Source organism: Sinocyclocheilus anshuiensis, unplaced genomic scaffold (assembly GCF_001515605.1).
Source record: "Sinocyclocheilus anshuiensis isolate Anshui unplaced genomic scaffold, SAMN03320099.WGS_v1.1 scaffold387, whole genome shotgun sequence".
Classification (NCBI taxonomy): domain Eukaryota; kingdom Metazoa; phylum Chordata; class Actinopteri; order Cypriniformes; family Cyprinidae; genus Sinocyclocheilus; species Sinocyclocheilus anshuiensis.
In genome coordinates, this window is record NW_015549624.1 from 1,498,174 (window position 1) to 1,509,079 (window position 10,906).

Consider the following 10,906-nt stretch of genomic DNA (forward strand, 5'->3'; position numbering starts at 1 on the left):
TTATAAACATGATTAATTTTACTTGTGATGTTTTCTATATGGGATGATTAGCCTAATCCTCATGAACACGTGACGCTAGCGCGTGGTATCAGACATGAACTGTACAGAATGCGAACAAGATTACCTTTAATACAACGAGATAATGGCGCAAAAGCGAATATCAGTTTTTTTTAAATGCTCATCCCAGCAAAAACTTTCCAAAATCGGCATCCAAACAACACCAGCCCCAGCACCGACGTAAGTGAACCAGCCCCCCCATGTCTACTAACTCTCAGAGTAGACTGTTAGGTTAGGTTTAGGGCTTCCCGCGCCCCTGCCCATTCTTCACAGGTCCCGGGACATTTTCCCTCCAGACAAACACCCTGTCATCTCTAGTATGTATGCGTGTATATTTAATGTAACTAATGCTTTGGCAAAGCAGAGCTTATTTTATCATGCCAATAAAGCTGTTGAACGAAACAGTAGGGGCAGAAAAAGGCGAGAATCAAAAAAAGAATCCTGTTTTTCTTTTGTCTTGGCGCTGTGACGGCAGTCTCTCTCTTCCTATGTGCTAATATTAGACGGGCAGATGAGGCTGCAAGCAACTCCAGATGTTTTCGGGGAGAGAGAGAGCGAGCGAGAGTGTGTTACTGGCCGTTTCTCTGACCTCCCTCCAGGAGGCTGGTTTCATCTTTTCCTCTCTCGCTGCTCGGTGTCTTGCCTGCTGAGAGAGGCACTCACACGGGCTGCCCTGGCAGCTGAGCTCCAGAAGATAGCAGGAAAGAGAGGAAGAGAGAGGGACTCATACTGATCCTCCCACCACACAGTGACTGTCTGATGAGTTTCACTATCTCACCATCCTTTTCGGTTTCTCTCTCCATCGCTCCGTCAGAGACCCCCTCTCTCTCTCGTGAGCTCTCTCTCTCTCTCTCTCTCTCTCTCTCTCTCTCTCTCTAATAATCTGCTCAGACTTCTTAGCAGCTGGCTGCTCATGATTCTGGTCTTAGAGAGAGCTGGCTCCGGCCACAAACCAAACCCAGCTCCATTTTGAGCCTCATAAATAAGCCCCTGCTCTTCTCATCTCCTCCCTGCACTAACATGAATCTCAGATAGCAATATTTCAGTGCATTAAAAGAGAGAGAAAAAATATTACTCAAGCATCTGAAGCATGACCTCTAATAAAAACCCTTTTATTGAACGATCAACTAAATATACTTTTTTTTTAATATATGAATTAGGTTTTATTCCCTATGTAATTATAATTTAAGCAATTATCACACACTTAAGCAATTAATCAATTAATCACACACACAAATTGATCCATCTTTTTACTTTACAAAACAGTAATGTATTCATTCCCTTTATTCAAATCAAGTTAATATTTTATATAATAAAGTGAAAAAATTGTTTTTGAATTTGCCAATCAATATTTAAAAATAGCAATATTCAAGCCCTTTAATAGAAGTACAGCTGAACAATGTACTAAAACATACACCTTTTCACCTACAATATATAAATGTAAATTTAATGTAACAAAAATGTGCAAGAGTAACCATAATTTGCACGAAAAACCACAGTAACTTGATGTTAACCTCTACAATAAATAAATAAATAAATAATAAACAAAACGCAACGCAACGCAGACCAAAGCAAAACTCAAAACAACAAAACAAAACAAAGATTTGAAATGTGTTCATTTATTAGGGCTTTGCTGTTGCTGTACCCAAAGTTTTGCTATAAGCTGTAAAGTAACAGCAGTATTTTAATAGAAAATACTGCATGGTTAACACAGTAGATTTATTTTAATCTAGAGTTATAAATATGTTTGTATGTGTGATAGGCTAAAGGTAAAATCACTGTTTACCTGAATGGCTGCGGTTGCTATGCTAATTTAACACTAAATGAGCAGGAATAACTGCGCTGTGAATCCCCTGAATAAAAAATAAAAATAATGCAAATACACACTCCGCACCTAATGCCATAAATCTCTGAAATTACCGTCTGATCACGACCTCTTGTGTGATCCATTAGAGGCAGCGAAAATAAATTAACTCATGTTATGTCAACACTAATCCGTCAACAGACTCCGCTTAATAAGCAAAATATAATTTCCCCTCCATGATTATCAAATGAGGTGTATCATAGCTGAAAATTAGCCACGTCGAAAGTTGCATTAGCTGCCGTGGAGGTAGTTTAGCTAGTGTCACGCTGTGCTGTTAGCATTAGTGTTAGCGGTGGCCTGTTTTGCTTCTATTAGACTACTGTGTTTTTGTCTGCGTGGTGCTCGTGCTCTTTGGTGAGTCAGTCCAACTGCAGCTTGCGGTAAGGTTAAACTGCTTCGCTCTGTCAAGATACTTGTGGTCGGTAGGTTAGCAACAGTGCTGTGGTTAGAGCAGACTGCTGAGAGAAAGGCTTTCAGAACAGCATGCTGTAGCCTCTGGGCAGTGCAGTTCAGTCGCGCACGTGTGTACGTGGAGCGGAAAAAAGGCTACATGTGCACTCGCATGCAAAAACTAACAGCACGTTTTCTAAACCTAAACCTTTAGATCTCAGTGCGATAACCCCAGATTAGACTACAAACGAGTTATCAGTAATGGTGGAAAAAAGATGTCTGTGGCTTTGAGAGTTGCTGATGAAAAGGATAGTGGAACATTTGTCTTCTCGTGTGTGTGAATGTTTACAGCTGTGGGTAACTGTAGCTCTGACGATGAACTTATCGACTTTGCATATACATTACCGCATTATATAACCACCATGCCACTCATTATAAGGCCGATGAGTATCAGTGATATACAAAAGCATTGGTCTCTACAAAACACTAGGCATTTAGACCAGCGAGGCATGTCAAATCGCACGCTGTAATTTCCTAGTGTGTCCCCAACCAGTCACTGGAGATGTTGGCATCTCCGAGGTGTCAAAAATTAAACTGTGAAGAACTGCAACAATCAACGGAGGAATTAAGTGGCGTTAATGACAACAGCTGCCACCAGACAGGCCTCGTCTTCTCCGCTCCATGCCCTGGAATGCATTTCCCCTCCTTTCAAACTCAGCTTTCCCATACTCAGAACCAAGGCCTGTGGAGTTTGATGGTAGTCTCAGAAGACATTGCCTATTTTCAGGCAATTAATTGATTGAATTGCTTTGTTCAATCAAAGCACTAACCCAACCCAGTGACCGTGAATCGCCAAGTAGGACATGTTCCTGGATTAGCATCCTTATTGCAACCTTCCAATCAACCGATCAGATTTTAGGGATAAGGAAAAGGTTAAGGTTAGGGGTCAGAGTCTTGAAGAATGTTCTTCTAAATCAGCAGTTTCCTTCAGATTTATGGTTTGGATTTGGTATTAGGAACTTTCGAGAGGAACGTTGTTTCAGGACCAACAAAAGCAATGGATCCAGGAACACATTCTACTTGGCAAAATCATGGCGACCAAAGAACTTAACCCTACAACTGGTCACCGTGATTTTGCAAAGACATGCTCCTGGATCAACATATTTTGTTGATCCTGGAACAACATTCTGTCCAAAAACAAAGTCCCACTCTTATACCCACCCCTACACTTAATCCTACTCATAACTGACCCATACAATCAAAGGGAAGTGATAAGTGACTAAGAATGGTGTAGAAACCCCTAATCCTGGTTTTAAGTCTAATCTTGACATTAAAGGGATAGTTCACCCAAAAATGAAAATTCTGTGATTAATTACTCACCCTTGTGTTGTTTGAAACCCGTAAGACCTTCGTTCATCTTCAGAACACAAATTAAGATCTTTTTGATGGAATCTGAGAGCTGTCTGACCCTGCATAAACAGCAACGCAACTGAAATGTTCCCAAGTCCAGAAACGTAGCAAGGAGATCTGTAAAATAATCCATGTGACATCAGGGGTTCAACCGCAATTATACGAAGCTACGAGAATACTTTTTGTGCACAAAAGAAAAACAAATAACGACTTTATTCAACAATTAGTCTCCTCCGCGTCACCCTGGTGCCATTTAGGAGAATATCCGCTGGACGTAAACAACGTATGCTGTTCTGTGTCAGCTGCGTCACGCCGGATCTGTTTCCTACGTTGTTGTGATTTGATCTGAACGAAAACAGCATATCCGTGTGACGCAGCTGACGTTCCTGACGATCTCCTTGCTACGTTCCTGGACTTGGGAACATTCCAGTTGTATTGCTGTCTATGCAGGGTCAGACAGCTCTCAGATTCCATCAAAAATATATTAATTTGTGTTCCGAAGATAATGTTTCCCTCAAATCTGACTGGAATATTGTTGATGTTGATCCAGGAACATATTCTACCAGGTGAAATCACTTTCACCCCCTTGAAACCAACCAAAAATTGGTTGATGTTAACATTGTTTTAAGAAAAACAAAAGATGTTGATCCAGCAACATCCCATTTTTATAAATCACATGAAACATAATACAAGCTGAATGAGCTCAGGAAAGTGTACAACCTTTGGTTACACCACATTTCATGTACCATCTTTGCCTCAAGCATAGCTACAATCCAATCTGGTTCTTCATAAAACATTAGTAAAGAACCTTAACCCAACAAGACGATCTTCTAACCAACTTTTTATATCAAATATTGGCCAGGCGTGGGTGTACCCCTACCGTGGCCCAGCGAGGGCTAAAGGTGGGCTCTGTCAATCTCGTTTCCCTGTAAAAACAGCAGCCCTAGTCAAGTGTCTGGCTCTCCACCTCCTGATTAATTCAAGCAAATGTATTTATTGTAAACAACCCCTGTGGGATGGAATTCAATTGAGAGAGGATGCAGAGCATCCACTGGTGCCCCCGAGGAGCCAGGCGGAGGACTGCAGCCGATAATGGGCTCATTAGCAGTCTGTCAGTAGCATCCCACGCACGGGCAGAACAGCAGCTGATCCTCTATCCTCTTTAACTCCTGCCTCTCCTCAACACTAAAACCACAGCTCCATGGCAGGAAGGAGTTTGCTTTATTGGAACACACAGAATGTAACTGCAGACAAAATAAATTGACCCGTTTAAGTGTGAATGATTCATCAGTACATTATTAAAAAGAAAAAAGTTTGTTTTTAGAATGTTTCAAAATGTAGCTACTTCTGAAACGACTTTTCTTCTCTGGAACAGACTGACTACTTATATATTTAATAAATGGGAGAAATCATTCCATTAAATAAATTGCTACAACGTTTTTTAAATAAAATGCTAAAGTGAAGAGGATGATGGTCTCACCGAGACAGATGTCACATATGTGAGAAGAGATTTACAGGACGGAACTAATATCAGTCTATCAACAGCATACATCCAACAGCATGATCACCAGATAGAGGCCAAAGCTACTGCTTTATCTGGATTAAGCCAAGAGCTTCTGTTACAGACCACCCTGACGAGAGTAACAACAGATATATCACAGAAGTGCCACTTTCTCACAGTAATGCCAAAAGTGACATGGCAGCCAGTTTAGACCATCACTGAATTAACAAGTCCCCCTGAATACACACCAAAAACCTCAATATGGATCAGTTTAATACATACACCGAAGAGTGCGGGGGCACAATATCAAACCGTAAGCGCACGAGCCAGTATAAAACAATCATAAACCAATTTAGAGCCATTCCAGGCAATTTCCTGTGGCTTCCATCTGAGAAGAGGACTTCAATAAATCACTCCGACAACAAGGGGAATATCTATTTCCAGGATAAATAGACAAGACTATTAGGCTTCTTTTCTTTGGAAGAGAGGGAGACGTTACAGAAGGAGTTCAAACACAAAAAGCGGAAAGGATTCAGAGAATTAGCATGTTTGTTTTTTTCTTTTGAGAAACACTGAGTTTATTTTCAAGATCATGTTTAGCACTGATTTAATAATCCAGAAATGTAGGTTGGGGATATCTAATTGAGATGTTTGATCATGCTTAACCACCACAAAATGTTCTCAAATCATCAGCTAGCCACCAACAGGAAGTGTTCGATTTCTAAAGACCACTTTCTTTTAAAGACTCAGCGGGGCTCCAAATATCACAATGTCGTGTTTGAGTCTCACAGAAGACAAAGAAAGAGGGTTATACGACCGAAATGAATCCCCTCGTCAAGATCCAGACAAAGTGCTCCCACTAGCACCGAACAAAACCCAAAAATGGGTTTCTTCGTTAGTGTGCGGTATAATGACACTATGCTCCAAAGAATGACTCAGCCTCAGTTTTGGAAGCAATTATTGAAAAATGGGCCAATGACGTTGGTTTCATTTCACATTTTGGATACCACTTTGGGGAGACGGCATAAAATATTGCCAAATACCCACTTGATACTGGAACTTTCACAGTTTGTATGAAATATTGAAGCTTCATTTTTATATTTAAAAACTGTTCAAACTCCTTATAGCATACAATGATTTTTCTAAGAAACATCTATTTTTCCAAAAACATTTACAAAATCATCAAAATGTAATTGTGCTGTAAGCAAAGATTAATAATCAACAAAATAAAACGAGCCAAGTCACCAGACGAAACGTCTAGAGCAAATACAAACAGACTTGCCAAGAACAAAGCGCGGAGACCAGAGACAGAAAGCTCCGTTTGACATGTTACTCAAACAAATCTCCAATCCTCCTCTACACTGAGCGTGTTTACTTCAAATTAAATTTGAACCCTTCCAGGTATTAATAATATGGAGACATTTGGCAGTAAACAATTTGATAAGCATTAAACTCCCCTTGTGCTCAGTCTAATTGAAAACATCAGATGGCCCCAAGCGGCTGTTTGCTTGCTGTTGCCGTCGATGTTGTCGCTGCTCGGTTAGTTTTAATAGAGCAGAGATGTCAAACCAATTTCTTTGTCTTTGGGCATTTTCTAGTGTTGCCGACGTGGCTGAAAGAGACAAACAAATAAATGTGTTTATGAGATTAATTTGTGAGAAGCTGTCAAGGTGAGCTGCGAATCGCTAATAGCAAGGACAAAAAAATAAAAAAAAAAAGCTCAGAGGACCAAGGTGAAAACAATTCAAAAATGAGAAGAAGTGCCTCAGGTGTGGGATCCTATTTGAGATCGTATCAACCGATAGATTTAACCGACTGGAGGATTTGCGCTTCACTACGGTAAATGTGTATCGCCTTAGAGCTTAAGGAAGGAGAATAAAAAACGAGTTCTTCTGTCTTAAAAAATACGAGAAGATCTCATCTAAGACTTTGGAAAGAGAGTTTGAGAGCAGGAGACGAAGAGGAGGAGGAGGAGGAGGGGACATAGCACCATGTACCGGGGTCTGAACCGGGGCCAGGAAGAGACGTTCAGCATCCTAATGATCTCTTTCTTCCTCCCCGCATGAAACTCCCTCTCCCTGCAAAAAGGAAGTGGAGGTGATTTGGAGGGAACCTTGCCAGCGTCTCTACAGGAAGTAGGGCAGGTGATTTTGGGTGTGATAATTATGGTCATAACTAGGCATGAGGGATAGGTAATGGCCCTTCTTATCCTTCATGTGGAGCGTTGGCGGTCGCGGCAACTGTCGCGGGCAAAAAGCATGATTATGTTTTTCTTCGCGTGCCGCTATGAATGCTGTACGAGTGCCGCCGACTGCTGAAAAGGGCAGCGGGGGAGCGTGGCCTTTGAGGGGGAAGTTAACGAATGAACTTCATTATTGAGGAGCATACCGGGGAGACCCCCTGGAGCGTGTGATGTATTACCCTGTGTCAAAGAAACACGCAACGTCCTCCCCCAACACACACTACAGTCTACACATCCTCAATGCCAAATGATTACATCAAATCTAGAAGAAGGGATAGGTGAACGGAGAAAAAGTTTACTTGGGATTGAGTGAAAAATAAACAGAAGATAAAGGCATGTATATTTACAAAAACTGAAAAAAGGATGAAAAAAGAAACGTTTACTTAAGATTTTGTGAGAAATATAAAAAATAATGCGAGAAATTGGCAGCTGTACATTACAAAGAAATAAAAGGGAAAAAATGAACAAATAAACAAACAAAACAATCAAAAAGTTTACTTAAATGGCCTATGAAATGTGAACCAATGTGACAGCCATACCAAAAAAAAAAAAGAAAATATTTACTTAAGATGCCGTGTGGAAAAAAGAAGACACAAGAAAGTGCCAGCTGTACAAAATGTCACACACACTAACTAACTAAATAAACAAACAGACTGAAAGAAGATGTGGGTTAAAAAATATATAGTAAATTAATGGCCTATTTAAATATTTTTAAGTAAAATATAATAAAATAATAAAATAAAGTAAAATAATAAAATAAAATAAATAAATAAATAATGTGTGGTAACCCAGGCTGCTGTACAAATAAACAACTCTAAAAGACAGGCGTGTGTAAATGAAAAGTTTACTTAAGATGCCATGTGAAAAATAAAAAGAGTAACACAAGAAAGGCTGTGCATAACGACAAAAGGGGGGATAAAACAGATTTGAAAAAAGAAATGAGTAAGCAAGTAATAAGAGTAGTGCAAAAAGGGAAATTCTATAATAAAAAGAAAGAAAAAAGAAAACAATCTGAAAAAAGGATGAGCAAAAAAGTGATTGAAAAATAAAGTGACATTATAAAAATATGTTGTAGATAAAGGGAAAACAACCCTGAAAAACAACTCTGAAAGAAGAGAGGAGACTTAATGTCTGTATAAAAAAAAAGAGTTATGTAAGAAAAGGGCAGCTGAACATACAGGGAAAACGCAAAGAAAAAAGAATGAGTAAATCATTACCTAAAATTACTTAATCTTAATATTGCATAAGATAGAAGATAAGTCGGTTACAAATAAATGTAGAACATTTAAGAGAAATAAACAAAAACTTCATTTGCATGTACATGTTGTTGCTGCTGCTGCTACCTGTTCTCTGGTCCGTGAAAGTACTTTCCAAGTTATAAGGTCAAACTGGCTTTCAACCACAACTGTGCCATGCAGTGACTCTTCTCGTTAGTTTTAAAGTCAGAGGTGCGTCACTCTACCACAGAGCAGCAGACCGCAGAGACCCTCTGCCTCTCTAAACACATTTTCAACTCATTTATTAGGATTTGCATTGTCCTGCAACTTTCCCTCCAACTAAAACACCAATATAGTCCTCCAAGATACCATAGCAGCGAGAGAGGCTTTATCCTCAAGATTGAGGGAGTTCGTGAGGCTACAATACTCCTTGAATCTGGCCCTTTCGGTAGGCCCAAAACAAGTCTTTTTCTTTCTTCCCTTCCGTTTTTGAGCTCCTGGTCAGAGGGCTTTCGGCTTTTCTCTTTTACTGTTGACTTATGAGTATGCCAGGGGTGTTTGGGAGCTATTTATCACGGGCCTGGCTCGTCCTGCACCCTCTCACATTAGTAATGTTCTCCACCGAGGAGTAGGCCTGTCACAGCTCTCTTCCCCTAGAACCTTTGAACAAGGTAGGTCATGGCGAGGCCTCATGCATGCCCCACTTTTAGTCTTTCACGGCACCTTTAAGTTCGCTCAGGCCCGTTTTGGACAGAGTCGGCCTAGGGGCATCATAGGTACGGAGTGACGCAGAAGTAGCGACAGATCTTTTCTTTTGTGTTGTGAAGTACAGATTATCGAAAAAGAAAAAATGTAGGGCAGGGACTTGGTTCTATCCATCGATTGTTGAATACATTTTGAGATATGGGTGATGCACTTAAAAGTGGAGGCAGATGAATGTGAGCTTGCTGGGGCAGGAAAATCCAGTTAAAACATTTGGGGGGAAAATAACAACAACAAAAAACAAACAGACAAACAAAAAAACATATGTATGGATTAATTGTTCACAATGAAATATGGAAGCTTTTTTTCTGGCATGGGATAAAAATATAAAATAAAAAAAGGTAACTGCAAATTTGTATCTGTTTTTCTTGAAATTTATAGTTTATATCGCACAACTTTAACTTTTTTCCTCACAATTCTGACTTGCGAGAATTGCAAGATGTAAAGTCAGAATTTCAAGATATAAATTCTGTATATAAACTCAATTGAAAGAAAAAAAAATGTCAGAAATCTGAGAAATCTTGCAAAAGTTCTTTAAATTCTGAGCTTAAACCTCACAAATCTGTTTTTTTTCTGCTTTTTTTGTTTCTGCTATGAAATAAAAAAAGTAATTGCAACTTTTTATCTCACAATTCGTACATTTTTCTCGCAATTGATATAAACTTCCAACTTTTCCTCTACTATCTTGCGATTTTTTAATCCTGTCGCAGAAACACACTACCATTATAAAATCTATAACATGCATTTGCAAAATGGATTTTTATTTCACGCTGACTTTAAAGTACATAAAAAAAACAAAAAATAAATAAAAAAACAAACAAATAAATACATTTTTGATGCTGTAAGATTATTGGAGTACATTTTACAAGAAAAAAATACACCTATTTTTTTTATTCAAAATGTCACACTTAATTCAATGTATTACTTGCTGTTTCTTTGTAACTGTATATGAGATTTACTTGCAATATCTGTGTGTGAGTGATTTTTTTTCAGTGTGGGAATCGAACTTAACTTAGTACTTAACACATCACTATTTTTGAAAATAGGCTCATTTTCCAACTTCCCTAGAGTTAAACAGTTGAGTTTTACCGTTTTCGAATCCATTCAGCTGATCTCCAGGTCTGGCGGTAGCACTTTTAGCTGTAGCTTAGCATAGATCATTGAATCTGATTAGACCGTTAGCATCTCGCTCAAAAATGACCAAAGAGTTTCTATATTTTTCCTATTTAAAACTTGACTCTTCTGTAGTTACATCGTGTACTAAGACCGACGAAAAATGAAAAGTTGCGATTTTCTAGGCTGATATGGCTAGGAACTATACTCTCATTCCGGCGTAATAATCAAGGAACTTTGCTGCCGTACCATGGGTGCAGCAGGTGCAATGATATTACGCAGTGTCTGAAAATAGGCTTATTGGAAGTTACCTAGCTGGGGACTATTTTCAGGTCAAAAATTACCAACTC